This window comes from Danio rerio, chromosome 23 (genome assembly GCF_052040795.2).
Source record: "Danio rerio strain M-AB ecotype USA chromosome 23, GRCz13ab, whole genome shotgun sequence".
Taxonomy (NCBI): domain Eukaryota; kingdom Metazoa; phylum Chordata; class Actinopteri; order Cypriniformes; family Danionidae; genus Danio; species Danio rerio.
The window spans coordinates 33,383,014-33,399,403 of NC_141043.1; the positions used below are offsets into that span (position 1 = coordinate 33,383,014).

Sequence of the window (16,390 nt, forward strand, 5' to 3'; positions counted from 1 at the left end):
CTAGCTATATATTTCTATGCACACTCAAATAAAGTGATTTTACTGCTTGTTCAAACTACTTACTAAAAAATTTTGATTTTTTAAAACAACTTAATTGTTTTATGTTCAATCCACTTAAATTTGTTATGGTAACTTTGTGTTGGGACAACATGAATGAATTATGTGGAACCTTGCATTTTTTTAGAGTGTATATAACCACCCAGGTTCATTCTGAAAATGTACCCTTATATATATTTCTGGAGAGTGCCAAGTACGTCCAAGGAGGTATGTTTTTTTGCAGTTTTTGTGAATCCACTGGAGGCCGCTGTGTACGCTTTTTTAGATCTCAAATTTCTCTCGCGAGTGCTATTTGCACCAGCTGCTCTTGCGTATATTCACCAGAGGCTGCTGTAGAATGACTGATCAATCAACTGACCCACTCTCCTCCTTCCCTAAACCCAGGGGTGTTGCCAGGATGTGTGTGTGTGTGTGTGTGTGTGTGTGTGTGTGTATGTGTGTGTGTGTGTGTGTGTGTGTGTGTGTGTGTGTGTGTGTGTGTGTGTGGTTGGGTACTACAAACTGTACATCACGCGCATTCCTCTTAACGCAGCTTTTGTGTTTAAAGTCAGCTAGTCAGCAGTACCTGTTTCAACCAGCAGGTAGGAGGGGGACTGTTGTCAAATGGCAAGTGTTAAAAAAATCTCGCCACTGTCATCATTCATTCATTCATTATTTTAAGGAGCTGAAGCTGATGAGGTAATATTACAACTGTTTTGCGAAACTGAATAATTCTAACCACTGATGAAGCTTAATATTTGTTTTCACAGTATAAAATGTGTGGCTTTGGTGAAAATATCACCAATCAGTTAATGCATCTAGCTTATTATTTTATAGATATATTCTACTGTAACATGCTATGTTAGTTAGCATCAGATTTTCAATCGACTTATGAAAATACCTAAGATGGCTGGAATAACACATATAGACCATTTATTGTTGCAGTTTTGTAAACAGTCAGTTAAAGCCTTTTTATTTTTATTCAACTTCTATGGAGGTAAGCATTCAGCTGTTAAGCTCTAAAGAGAATGATGTCATCATGCCCTGTAACGTTAGCTTTAAAGTGGAAATGCAGCCATACGTACATCTGGCTACATAATTTGTGTTCTCCAGAACGCTACGTTTTTAGAATGACTCTATGTTGATATGTAAGCTTGTTTGTGATTTATATTTAAACTTTTAAATATGCATACAATATATCATAAAAATTCTAATTACATTGACCTTTATTCAGAAAAAAAATATTACTCCTATAGACAGTAAAGACTCTTCAATTAAATTTTAAACAAATGCTACTCTTTTCAAGCAAAATCCTTAAATATATATATTACAGAATTATTAACTATTTAGGATAACAAGAAATTGAAGGAAAATAATGTGTGCATATGTTACAGTATTTTACTGTATTTTTGACCAAATAAATGAAACTCTATGAGCATCAGACTTCAATAACATCACAAACATCAAATTACCTCAAAATTTTTCAATTGTAGTGTAGATACATCAGTAACACTATATTTTGATAGTCCATTAGAGCATTAGTAGACTGTCTGCATATGTTATATTCAACAGACATTTTACTGACTATAAGAAACTTTGCAAGTACAGGTCAACTAACACTAACACTAACCCTAACCCCAACCCCAACCCCAACCCCAACCTAACAGTCTACTTATAATCTAATGAGAATTATCTTGAAAATCTAATGAGCATGTAGATGCAATGTAACTTAAAGTCAACAAACGGATCATCAAAATAAAGTGTGACGGATACATCATATACAGTATAATAATATATTGCCATATTTTCATCATATTTACTTATTGTCATGTTGCTTAAAATGATAAAGATAACTGCTAATAAACTGAAACATACAATATGTTTGTCAGCATTTCTGTCAGTAAAGACAGGAAAGCAAACACAGAAGCAGCATCTCAAACACTCTTTGCCCCTCTGTACTTTCCTGTAACACATCACTAAATTTGAGAGAAACACAGGAACACCCTCAGTCACCCCACGTAGTGCTCTCTCACCAAACTCATATTGCGAGAGAGAACAACAAAAATTACTCTTGACATGTGACAAAAGCTAAAGAAACTTTGCACATAAAACTCCTCGCCTCACCCCTAACATTCGCCAGATGAGTTCTCTGTTGTGCTATCACAGTTCTCCAGTAAAGAGAGGCACATTTTAACAGCCCCACTGAGAAGCCCTCAGCTTTGAGTCTCCTTGTTGGAAAGGCAGTGGGTTTCCAACTGGAGCTGTAGAGAGAGGCCTTCTATAGAATGTTAATAGAATAGCTTATCATCAAAAAAAGTGAAAAGTTTTGAATATCGCACTGGCCTCTTTTTTGGATTACAACTTTTGTACAATTTCTGGAGCTTTTAAGCTTTAAAAATGACAGAAGCCTCATAGGAGTGATCCTTATGCCTTCCATAATCAACTTCTGACATCTCATACTGTAGTTTTCACATGATTCTGAAACACTCACTTGAAGGACAAAACAAGATAGGATAAAGGATATTCTGCAGAAAGGTGAATGCATATTGAATTGAACCCTGTAAAAATGTCCATAAATTAGCCTTTTTTCCCATTTATTTGTTGTGGAACTGTGATCTCTCCTTCAATGACTTTTGATGTCGAGAAGGTTGAAAAGGTGACTTTAATAGTGCTGTAAACTGCAGCTCACAAACTTGCTAATACATTTTCTGTTACTTCATGGGTTTGCTTTTCTAAAGGTTATTTCTTACACAGTATATTGTTTTAAACTCTTACTAAAATGTCAATAAAAGTTACTCTGTTTAACTGCAGAGATTAATTTTCATCATTAGAAGTCAACAGAGGGGGCGAGACGGTGGTGTAGTAGGTAGCAATGTGACCTCAAAGAAAGAAGGTCACTGGTTTTAGTCCCGGGTAGGTCAGTTGGCATTTCTGTGTGTCAGTTTGCAAGTTCTCCCCATGTTGGTGTGGGTTTCCTCCGGGTGCTCCGGTTTCCCCCACAGACCAAAGACATGCGATATAGGTGAACTGAATGAGCAAAATTGGCTGAAGTGTATGTGTGGGTGTGAATGCAAGAGTGTATGGTTATTTCTATTTTTACCCAGTACTGGGTTGTGGCTGGAAGGGCATCCGCTGCATAAAACATATGCTGGATAAGTTGGCGGTTCATTCACTCGAACTCCGTCGTTGTGGTCAACTCCTCTCAGCATCTCAAGTCCGTCGACATACATGGCGAGCTACTGGTCAAACTGGTAACAAAGCAGGAATGCCATCCATAAGGAGATGAGTGGTCAGCTGGTAAGTGCGAAAACGAACATCGTCATACCACCCTGTAGCATTTGTTTTAAAAACTAAATGCATCCATACGCACTTCTGGCTACATAATTTGTGATCGCCAGAAATGTATATAAGGCTAGGTTTTCAAAATGAGTCTATGTTGCAATTATTGATAAAGTCAAGGAACATCTCAAACTAACAGCTTGCAATAGGAAGGATTTATAAGAGAATATCTTTATCATCACTTTTTTTAGCATACGACTTACAATGCACAAGTACTCGCAAAAGAAAAAGAAAGTTCCAATGTTTCAAATAAGGGTGTACTCGCACTATGGACAGTTGCCTTGAACCAGGCCGAAGCACACTTGTCCCCCTTCCCATCTTCTAAGACGGCCCGCACTCACATATCATTCGGGTCTGAGCACGCTTACGTCATCGATGTTGTCCCTTTCCCATCTTCTCCGACGGCCCGCACTCACATCTCATTCGGGTCTGAGCACGCTTACGTCATCGATGTTGTCCCTTTCCCATCTTCTCCGACGGCCCGCACTCACATCTCATTCGGGTCTGAGCACGCTTACGTCATCGATGTTGCGCTGTTCAGTGTAAGAAGTTCATATGAAACAGTTCCTTAAAAGTCACATCTCGTTTTCAGTTTCGAGCTCAGGCACGCTTTGCTCTCACACTACAAGCGTACTACACCTGAGCCCAAGTGAACCGCGATTTTGGCACACCTCTTCCAACTGTGCCAGGGCTGGCTAAGTGAACTGTGCCTGAGCTCAATTCAGAGCACTCACACTTCTCAAACGATCCAGGCCTGATATGAAAGTAAATGAATTCTGAGTGAACTATCTCTTTAAATGAGACCATATGTGAGCTGGAAGCATACACAAGCGAGAAATGAGGATGTGACCTACATCAGAAACACAATCTCAGCAGTTGGATGGCCTTACGCAGCCTTTGGTCTTGGCATCTTCACCTCTGGCTTGAGAGCAAGAAAGGTTGCCTTCCTCCTGCCTGGGCTGAAATCTCGGCCCTGAAAACTGAACAGCTGAATGATGGAAATTGTCTGCTTTTGGACGAAACCACGGGCTGTGGAATTAAACCTCCTTCCTTGACATTTAGCCCTGCGCTCCACACGCCATCAAGCGCACTGGCGGAGGCATTGTGGGAATGCCAATTCTCGCTCCCGCCACAAATTAGTTTAGTGCAAGAAATGTGTGTGTGTGTGTGTGTGTGTGTATGTGTATGTCTGTCAGTAGTGCAATGCACAGTTTAAGGGGGAAACCTGTCACTCACTTGTCTCTAGAGGGAGAACAGATGAGAACGGGAGATGGAGAGAAGGAAAGAGTCGACTAATGAGGCTGAGTAGAAAGCAAAGACAACGCCGTTCCCATTGTCATGTAGAGGGGAAGGCAGTGAAAGTGACAAAGGGGGCCAGACACTTTAAGACTGTCATTAAACTTTCCCCTGGCTTCATTTTACGATGGCCTTTTGTGTGTGTCGGAAGAGAGGAGCATCATAAAGCAATGTTTTTTGTCTGGTTGCAATCGATTTATTCCCTTCGTTATGGCCGTGACATTGCCTGCTTATGATGTCCTCACGCACACTGTAATTATACAACTGTTCCTGCTATATTGACAGAACTTTGTTATTTTAATTAGGCTTTATTGGTCACAGGAGCAAGCGACGGTGTGATCGGAGATGATCAATGGTGGATGTATCCCAGGAAACAATACAGTGCAGAAGGAATGATGGGTTTTTCTAGGCCAAAATCTAGAAAACAGGAATTTTAACACCATCAGCAAGTCAACTGGATGTTAACCCTGCATCAGATCGTTGTTTGCAGAGTATGTGAGATGTTAAGGAGTTTTTGAGTTCTCAACAAATAACCCAGCCGACAGCATTGTTTTGGGTGTTCCGTCATAAAAAATATATATCATAATAATGTTTTTATGGCAAATCAAAAGAACAGAGATGAATATACAAACACTAAAATTTTTGAAGTTATAAGACTGTGGTGTAGTTCTTGGGTGTTTGATCTTTAGGATGACACGGACAACCCTCCAAAATCATTGATGTTTATTCATTCATTCATTTTCTTGTCGGCTTAGTCCTTTTATTAATCCGGGGTTGCCACAGCGGAATGAACCGCCAACTTATCCAGCAAGTTTTTACCCAGCGGATGCCCTTCCAGCCGCAACCCATCTCTGGGAACATCCACACAGACATTCACACACACTCATACACTAAGGACAATTTAGCCTACCCAATTCACCTGCACCGCATGTATTTGGACTGTGGGGGAAACCGGAGCACCCGGAGGAAACCCACACGAACGCAGGGAGAGCATGCAAACTCCACACAGAAAAGCCAACTGAGCCGAGGCTCGAACCAGCGACCCAGCGACCTTATTGCTGTGAGGAGACAGCACTACCTACTGCGCCACTGCTTCGCCTGATGTTTATTCTTTATTTCATAATTTTACTCAAATAAAAATATTCAGATAATTTGTTATGTGTATTTAAGGTGTTTTGATGTTATTATGTTAATTAAATGTTTAATTATTTATTTTAATAATTTATTTTTTACATTATTTAGCGTTCCCCCACATTTCCAAAGAGTGTTAACCCCTCCAATGAGGCCTCCTAAGGGGTTTATAAAAAACCTGGTCATGGTCTTAATATTTATTAATTCATTTTCTTTTCGGCTTAATCTTCTTATTAATCACGGGTCGCCACAGCGGAATGAACCGCCAAATTATCCAGCATATGTTTTATGCAGCGGATACCCTTCCAGGTGCAACCCAACACTAGGAAAAACCCATAGCACCCGGAAGAAACCCACTGGAACACAGCAAGAACATGCAAACAGAAATGCTTACTGACTCAGCCAGGGCTTAAACCAGCAACCTTCTTGCTGTGGGGCAATCATGCTACCCACTGCGCCACTGACGCCCTGTTAATAATATATTATGATTATTTTACTTCAAAAACTTGTATTCAGGTTTCAGAATTTGTAAAAATACTGTTAATGTGTGAAGTTTATAAAAATCAACAAAGAATAATGAATAATCATAGAACTAATGTTTTTTAATTAACCATCAAATTATTCATTAGATCATATTCATACGTTCGTCATTCATTCATTCATTCATTTAGGGTGTACTCACACTATGCTATCCGAACCGTGCCGAGACAAGTGTGAGTGCTCGAATCGGGCCCAGGTGTGGTTCAGTTGGCTGGCCCTGGTCTGGTTGGAAGAGGAGTGCCAGAGCACAATTCGTTGGCCTTTGGCGCTGTACGCTTGTAGTGTGAGTGCAAAGCGTGCCTGAGCCCGAAACTGAAGACGCAATGTCACTTTTAAGAGACTGTTTCATATGGATTTATTAATCATTCTTACTTTTCAATGAACGCAAAGTGTCATAGTTTATTAAAGATGCAAACTCCTCGGTGCACGACAGCTGCACCTTCAGCAAACCTCATAATACGTGCAGCACGAGGATTATCATTTTTGAGCATCAAAAGTGGTGGATCTGTTCTGCGAAGTGCCTGACTGTGTTTCACTGTATCGACTAAAACGCTAGATCTAAAGCAATCCCTATTGTACTGAGTGAGAACGATTCTCTTCCTGTAAAATTAAACAGTCGCATTATCAATGATGTAATCATGCTCAGGTTTGGAAGCAAAATAAAGTGAGTGCAGGTCATCAAGGGAAAGGGGAATGGGGACAATCGTGCTCCAGCACTGTTCAAGGAAACTGCACATAGTGTGAGTATACTGTTATTTTTGGTCTTGGCAACCAGGGTGATGCTAATATTCAGTCAGTCAATTCAGAGATAAGTCAATTCTGCAGCTCACTATTAGAGCGCAGCTTTATCACTCTGTGTTTATATTTACAAAAGGCTCCTGGGACCCCTAATCATAACAACAGTGAGTTTGTGTGTGTGTCTTTGCTAGGAGGTTTCGAGCTGCTGTGTGTGAAGGTGACCTCCAGGGGGGGAAGAGGCCACCTGCTTGCTGGGACGGGGGTGACAGCGGCCCACCTGTCCTGACGGCGAGCCACAGAACCCCCATCTGCCCCCCGCAGGACGTCTTCTCCCCCAGGGCTCACTGACCGCCACTGTCAGCCACTCTCCAACAGGCCGGCTGCCTGTCCTCCACCTGACGCCTAGCAGAGATGAGCCTTGCATTGGTGGGCAGCAGCCTTGTTCCCACATTGCTTCAACTCTCTGAGTCTTTAAGAACACGTAATGATGAGTCACTCTAGAGCTGCACAATTCTGGATACACTGAAAATACAGTCTTTCTTTTTTTTGGTTTGTTTACAATAGAGATTCTTGCAATTCTCATTCATTCATTCATTTATTCATTCATTCACTTATTCATTCTTCTTTGGCTTAGTCCCTTATTGGTGGAATGAACCGCTAACTACTCTGTCTCGGGCATACAGTAAGTTTTACATACTGGATGCCCTTCCAGCTGCAACCCAGTATTGGGACACACTCTCTAATGCACTCTTTAAACACACACACATTTATACTAAGATTCTGTATGATATTCTCATTTTATAAAAGACAACTTTGTTTACATGTATTGGTTTGTTTACAATACAGATTACAATTCTCATTCATTCATTCATTTATTTACCTTCGGCTTAGTCCCTTATTGATTAGGGGTCACCACAGCAGAATGAACCGCCAACTACCCAGTCTCTGGTATAAGTTTTAAATACTGGATGCCCTTCCAGCTGCAACCCAGCATTGGGAAACACTCTCTAATGCACGAACATACACACTCATACTACGATTCTCTACAATTCTCTCGTTTTAAAAAAGACAACTTACAAAATAACAAAAAAAGTATGGAAAAAAATCGCTGTCATAAATGTTTTGGGCGTAAATAAAATTCAGGACTCTGTAATTATAAATCCGTGAAGGAACGTACTCGTTATTTTACGAAGGTACAATTCCAAAATCTGCGATTAGAACAGACACAGATACAACATTTTCTTTGTCTGTTTGTATACGACTTTTACATTTACGATGTGTGTTGTGTGTCATTACAAACATGAAATAGATTTCCACCACTGACAGGAAGACCTGATTATGAGTACGAATCAAAAAGAGACACTCTCAGGTGAGATTTTTGTTATTCCCTCTTTGAGAAATGTCCATCATAAGCTGTAATAGAGGTCGAAGTCCATTATCGCTGTTCCTTAGCATAGTGACCTAGCGTAACGCAAGTAAACCTTACTGGCACTGTGCAGAGAATTTCTCGAGAAATTATTTAACATTTTTAACTATAACAAGACATTTATTGATTTTTTTTTAACCAGTAGATAGATCATTGATCTATTATGTGATGAAGATATCAGCAAAAGGTCAGTTAAATAGTTGTGGGTTTATACTTAGAGGCATGTAAATATTTTTTATGAGACCTCAAATGAATCAAATCCATATTGATCAATTGTTTAAAAAGCTTAGGATTAAGGATGTCAATTTCCACAAAATCCAGTGATCAATCATCATTTAAATTTACGATCAATTAACTGTTAGATCGTTATACTAACTCATACTGGAGATTCTGACAAAATTGGATTTGCTGTAATTATTTCTTTAACACACATTATAATATTAAGCTATTAAATTAATATATATATAATTGAAAATTCTGATTCTGAAAGAAAGATTCATTAGCTCACTCTTAGAAAACTTCAGGTTTCATTATTACTAGATTAACAGCACTTTAAAAGATTCTCTTGAACGGATCATTTACATTTTTAATGGCTACCTGTTGTTTGTTATTGACGCAATGACGTAACAGCTACAACCTTCGGCGTCAAGCTGCTTTCAAAAGGTGATCGTTACTGTGGACGTGTTTTACATCAAAACTATGAACTCTTACCCCAGCATACAGTCACAATTCTAATGTTTAAAACAGATAAACAATAATCCTGTTAACAAACAACAAAAAAACTGAATAAAGACTGCAGCTGTTTCATAATCATACACGACAACTGCTCTCTTAGATCAATTTGAATGTGATCATGATCATTTAGAATGAAGGTTGTGCGAGTGGTTGAATCGAGATTGAGATCTTTTAAGAATTAATCATCCGGTATAGTTTTAATGAAGTGGTCTGAGCACACCCAACAGAAGGTTTTATCTGCGGTCAGCCATCAGACACAGCCCTGAAGATGTCTGGGCTAGCAATTGGTAAAAACTGAGAACACCAGTGCAGTCAGACTGGATTGATTCTTTCCCCTCTTGTTCTTCATCCCATGCCCTTCTGGCTAAAGCACATGAACTGCTGCCATCTTGACCTCTCGGTTGCATTGTGGGTCTCTTTGACCCATTCACTCCCTCTTTTGGCTTCATTGCTTGCAATTTAGATTTTTTTTTCTTAGTCAGGCCCTCATTTGAAACAAGAAACAGCACTCCTCCAACATTATAATCTGTTAGTCTATCTATGAATGCTAATCAGCATTGTTGGCACATAAAGCTGATGAATAATGGAAAAAAAATGGATTAAATGTTGGCACATTAAACCAGTGAATAATGGATAAAACGTTGCATTAAGCGTTTCTATTTGGAAAAAATCACTATTGAAAAAAAGCCCATTAAGAGTATTCTTTTTCAGCTTTATATCATACAATTTAATTGTAAAAAAGGCTATTGAAAGAAAACAATAAAATATAAACTGTGTGTGCTCTTGAAGTTTACACTGTATTGTTGTACAATAAGTTGAGAAGTTGCATGCTTCATTTAAGAAAACAAAAATTAAATGTTCCATCTAAAGACTCATACTGTTGTTTTCTCAGCCTCCTGTGTATAAAATATGCAAAAAACAATAAAAACTATTTAATTATAGAAAATGCTGTGGTATGACAAAAGTTTATATATATAAATATGAAAGTATTATACATATTTCTGAAAATATATTCAACATTCTACCAGAAATGTACATTTTAACTTTTAAAAAATGTGACAGGCCCTAACTTTTAAGTCTGGCATTCTCGAAAAAATAATAAAAAACAAGCACAAAATCATACAATTCAATAATAGAATGCATCCTTGATCACTATCAGCTTCTCCCCATTAAATGATGTCACTTCCGAGTCATAGCCTTAAAGGTGTATTGTACACATTTTGGCCTCTATTTTGATGATCTAAGTCAGGGGTGTCCAAACTCTTTGGGCCGAGGGCCAGATGCAAAAAAACAAACGTTGTCGCAGGCCAAATTTTACATACATCACACAGACACGCATATATATATATATATATATATATATATATATATATATATATATATATATATATATATATATATATATATATAAATACAGTTGAAGTCAGAATTGTTAGCCCCCCTAAATTATTAGCCCCCGTTTATTTTTTCCCCAATTTCTGTTTAACGGAGAGAAGATTTTTTTCCACATATATCTAAACATATTAGTTTTAGTAACTCATTTCTAATAACTGATTTATTTTATCTTTGCCATGATGACAGTAAATAATATTTGACTGGATATTTTTAAGACACTTCTATATAGCTTAAAGTGACATTTAAAGGCTTAACTAGGTTAAGCAAGTTAACTTGTTAAGTTAAGGTAATTAGGCAAGTTATTTTATAACAATGGTTTGTTCTGAAGACTTAAGGGGCTAATAATTTTGACCTTAAAATGGTTCATAAAAAAAATTTTAACCGCTTTTTATTCTAGCCGAAATAAAACAAAAGTCTTTCTCCAAAAGAAAAAATATTATCAGACATACTGTAAAAATGCCCTTGCTCTGTTAAACATCATTTGGGAAATATTTAAAAAAGAAGAAATAAATCAAAGAGGGGCTAATAATTCAGACTTCAACTGTGTGTAGATAGATAGATAGATAGATAGATAGATAGATAGATAGATAGATAGATAGATAGATAGATAGATAGATAGATAGATAGATAGATAGATAGATAGATAGATAGATAGATAGATAGATAGATAGATAGATAGATAGATAGACAGACAGACAGACATACCGACAGACAGACAGGCAGACAGACAGGCAGACAGATAGATAGATCATAACAAGAACTGCTGCTTAATTGAATGCATGTAATAGCGATACCCGGTGGTTATTTTTTGAATTACGTTCATTTTTGTATAGTGGGCCAGATTCTATTGATATTTATAAAAAGCCTCGCGGGCCGCCAAAAAACTGATTGCGGGCCGCAGACGGCCCGCGGGCCGTAGTTTGTACATGCTTGATCTAGGTGCTAAGTCCAAAGTGCAGGGCGCAAAAGCATTAAGGGCGTGTCAGAATCCTCTTTTGCTATTATAAGGATGGTAACAGGGTTAAGCTTATTCTCTTAATGAGTTATAGGTGTGTTTTCAGAATAAACCAATCAGAGTCTCATCTCTCATTTCCTTTAAGAGTCAGTTGCATCACACCATAGCACATTTGCTATTAACATGGCAGACTTTGTAAGTGGAAAAACGGAAATCTTCACTAACAACAAAACAGTTTAACAGAGCATCTGCAGCGTGAGATAGAGCCTCCTTATTTTTTACTTTCACCAAGGAAACATGTTGAACGCTCAGACATCCATTAGCGTACATATTTAATTTCGTTTGTTAAGCGCAAAGATGTGCTTCAAAACTACTTCTAAATTCAGTTCTAATTTCCAGCAAACAATAATACGGAAGTGTGGTCAAAAAACATAAACAAAAACAAAAAAGTTATATCCAAACACACATCCTATGCCCCATATGGTCCAAAATTTGACAGGTGGGCAAATCTAAGCTTGTTTTTATTAAAACAAATATAAATATGCATATAATAAAAAATACTGCTAATAATAATAACAATATACAGAAGCAAATTGTCATGAATAAACTAAAAAAAAAACCTTGAGATGAAGAAGGCATGAAGGCAGTGGTTTTCATATTTATGTAGAAAATAATACATTTTGTAAAGATATTTGTGTATTGCTGTACATCCTGCGTGTATTAAGCAATGTGTAAGGGATGCGCCTACTAATGCGCTCTGTGCTGGACTTTAGACCTGCTCTCAGCTGATCTTTTGAACAGACTATTATAGTTCCTCAAAATAGCAACGCGCCAGCAATATGCCTTAACACATCACCTTATTTATACCAGAACGCCTATGGGCGCACACATGAGCGCAAATGCATTTACTATTTGAACAGCATGGTGCAAAACGTCAAAATGACTCTTGCGTTGAGCTGAAACTAGCAAACAATAATTGCGTCGCGCCTTGTGCAGGGTGTATGATAGGGCCCTTAATGTTAAATTTAATGCAAATGTGACAGGACCGACAGAAAGATGGGTACAATTGTAGCATTTATGTGTAAAATGTATTTATAATTTAATGTTTTTAATGAAAGCACGAACTAAACTAAACTGAACTTCAACTCTGAAATCTGGACTTTACTAGAACTATGTTAAGTTGCTTTGACAATCTACATTGTGAAAAGCGCTATATAAATAAACATGAATTGAATTGATTGGATATTAATCAACTAATGTAAATGATAACAACTTAAACTTGTAAAAAAAATTTAATAACACAACAAAAGTAATAAAGCTGTAGGTTAAATTGGGCTGAGAAAAAAGGGCAACGACAGGGTTTGTAAATGAAAAAAAAAAAATCTGAGAACCAAATGAATGACATATTCCTTTACAGAACAACTCACAGAAATCAATCATCAGTTCATTTTTAGAAATTTTTGGGATAAAAAAAAAAAACATTCTATTTACTGTATTTGTTTTTTTACCGGTAGTGTATTTATGTATAATAAATAAATAAATAAATAAATAAATAAATAAATAAATAAATAAAACCAGTCTACAGAGAAACACAAACTACCCTTTAGAGCAAAACAGAAGGAGAGAAGTTGGAAAGGGAGAGAAAACTATAAGGCAGCCAAACTGAGGAAAAGATTGGACCAGAAAGCACTTCATCACACATATTAGGTAAAATGTGCAATATTTTTTGTATTAATCTGCTAAATCACTACGTACAAACATTTCAATATTGACCTCCGCTAATTTATCCCTGGCACAGCGGCATGCTGATCCTTACAGCACAGGGTTTCTATAATCAATCAGGCTGCGCTCAGGCTCTGCTGCTGGCTGTGGAGGGAATGAATGGAGCTCCAGACTAGTGCTTCTCAACTCAGGGTCACGACCTTAAAATGACTGACATTTAAAAACCAAAATGTCATTTTCATTCAATTCTTATTTGTATTAATTTTAACACTTTTCATGTTTTGTTTCACCAACATTTTTTACAGTTTTAAACAATGAACTATTTTTGTTGCTTTATTTACAGTTAAACCTTGTGTCCTGAAGCAAAAGCACAGCCTTAGGATCTCAACCTCTCTCTTCCCACTGTTCTATATGATTGCCTGTTGAATCAGTGTGAACCGGTGTTAGCCTGGCTGGCTCTTTCTAAAAGACATGATGATATCTTTACTCATGCAGCAAAGACGTCACAGGGAGAAGCTGATTAACTGCTCCAATGCCCAAGGAGCTCAACTTTAGCAAAGCTCTTTCAGAGAGATCTGAGAAGTGAGAAGTTAACCCCTGAGAGAGTGCCTTCTCCATCTTCAATGAGAATACCACTAGACTCCTTCAAGGACCTTAAACTTCAGAGCTGATCTTGAATTGCAGAAACTGGCAGTTTCCATCTGTCCAGTGCTAAGGGTGAATATAGTATTGCCCAGAAACAGATTTCTAGTTTTTGGATACATTTGTTTATAACTTTTGTGTATAAAACTGTTGCAATGTAAGAGGGTGGGTTTTGTTGCATGATTAAATTGCACTGTACTGGTAAAAAAATACACTTGTACATGCCAAATAATATATACTGTATATATAAAATTTAATATAATAATAATAATAAGTGTTATTTCAAAAGTCACAAGCAGTCTTTATTCTCTATTATTGTTATGATCACCAGTGATCTAGCAGTTTCAGTTCGCTGGAGAACTACAATTCTGCAACTGAACCGAACTACAAATCCCAGAAGTCATTGCTCCAATCACTCCTGCCACAGTGACAGTCATCCGGACACTGACACACACACAGCTGAAACTCATCTTGAATGATTACCTGGACTATATATACATCACACTTTCACACAGACTTCAGTCTTGTTATCCTGTAGCATTGCAAAGCATTAATCCTGTCTAGTCTTTCTGTGTTTTGATCCTTGCCTTGTTTACACGTTATTGGTTCTTTGCCGCCTGTACTGACCATTCACCTGTTTTTTGACTACGATCTTGGATTACCTTTATGCTCCAGTTTGCTACCTATTTGACCATAGCCTGCCTGAGTACTCTAATTAATGAACTGCGTGTGGATCCTCTACTCCGTTGTCCAGCATTCAACATTCAATTATACATACATGTATTTTATCATTTTTATGAATTTGTTTGATTTTATGTTGTTTATAGAAAAATAAAGAACTGTAAATGTTGTTTGCCTTCATCAAATGCTAGTAAAGTGAATTCCAATAATTAATCAATAATAAGAAAAATACAATTATAATAAACTAAAATAGAAGAACATTTATAACTGAGGTATTGTAAAAATAAAAATGTAAAGATTGATCAAATGTATATGCCTACATAAGTATTTTATTCATACTGGTATAAAAGCAATAAATAATTACCTTTAAACGCTGTAAAAAGGTGACTCAACTTAAAATTAAGGCAACAAACTTCAGGACATTTTTGAGATGGCTAAACTTAAGTTGAGCCATTTTTTTTACAGTGAATGATAAATCTAAGTGTTGCATAATTAGGATGTGATCATATCTAAAATCTAAAAAAGTAATATTTTTAAGTGTCATAAGAATTAACGTGTGTGTGTTTACGTGTTTGTGTAACATATCAAGACACAATAACGTAGGTATGACAGGTATTACAAGCAGGTGGTGAAATAGGAGGACATTGCTGATGTTCTAATTTCTCAAAAAGCTTATCAATCCGACAGAATGAGATTTTTCAGAAAATAAAACTGTACATAGTTGTCTGTGATGAGTTTAGGGGCAGTAAGGGGTTAGGGCAATTGAAAATATGGTATGTGCAGTATAAAAACAATGGAAACCTATGTAATGTCCCCACAATTCACAAATCATGGCTGAGCCTGGTTAGTACCTGGATGGGAGACCACATGGGAAAACTAGGTTGCTGTTGAAAGTGGTGTTAGTGAGGCCAGCAAGGGGTGCTTAACCTGTGCTCAACCTAAGTCCTAAAGCCCCAGTATAGTGAAGGTGACAGTATACTGTTAGTGAAAGCCATCTTTCGGATGAGACATTAAACTGACTCAATAAAAATCCCATGGCATTTCTCATTAACAGTAGGGGTGTAACCCCGGTGCCCTGGCCAATTTCACTCCATTGGCCCCTACCCATCATTGCCTCCCAATCATCCCCATCCACTGAATTGGCTGTATCACTGGCGCCATTGTCCTGGGGCTGAGGATTGACACCCACCCAACCCCTCCATAATTGTAAAGTGCTTTTGGTGTATGGTCAAACACGATAAATGTTCTATATAAATACACATTACATTACATATATGACAAAAACAAACATGTGAGTGTGTGTGTATTTGGCTTCTTCAAACTTACAACATGCATATTATGACACAAAGTTACTAGCCATTTAGACAGCTCTGCTCATTGCTCTGAGGACTCTACAGGTGGCCCATCTTTGTCCGGAGCATTGTGAGGCACAGAATGAAAGCGAAACGATAAAGAGAGAAACGGGGACTCAAGCGCAGGGCCTTTGGGATGGAGCTGTCCCCTCTGGACTGCTTGAATGGCAGGCCACACTCAGTCCTCCCCATGCTGCTCCATTTGCTCAGATTTTTCAGCTCAGTCCCAAGAGCAGCAGAGATCCAAAAGAGCCTGGCCTGTTCGACTTAGCATAGTGCTTTTGCCACTAATGACCACCCTCGGCCCTCAGACCCTCCACAAAGGAAAAGCACAACACCACATCAGCAAGTTTCAGTCAAAGCCATCCCTCACACGGGGCCGATGAGGAGACTCTCCGGGGG

General features: G+C 37.9%; 1 protein-coding gene and 1 long non-coding RNA gene across 42 annotated transcripts in view; one reads left to right on the top strand and one right to left on the bottom strand.

Moving 5' to 3' along the window:
* The window catches only part of camta1a (calmodulin binding transcription activator 1a), a 641,759-nt gene that overhangs the window by 316,103 nt on the left and 309,266 nt on the right, over positions 1-16,390 (bottom strand). The gene's annotated exons all lie outside the window — the stretch shown is intronic.
* The window catches only part of LOC147838244 (uncharacterized), a 96,562-nt gene that overhangs the window by 7,571 nt on the left and 72,601 nt on the right, over positions 1-16,390 (top strand). The window contains exon 2 of the long non-coding RNA XR_015523750.1: positions 454-514. This is a non-coding gene — a long non-coding RNA (uncharacterized LOC147838244). The remainder of the gene's footprint in view (positions 1-453; positions 515-16,390) is intronic.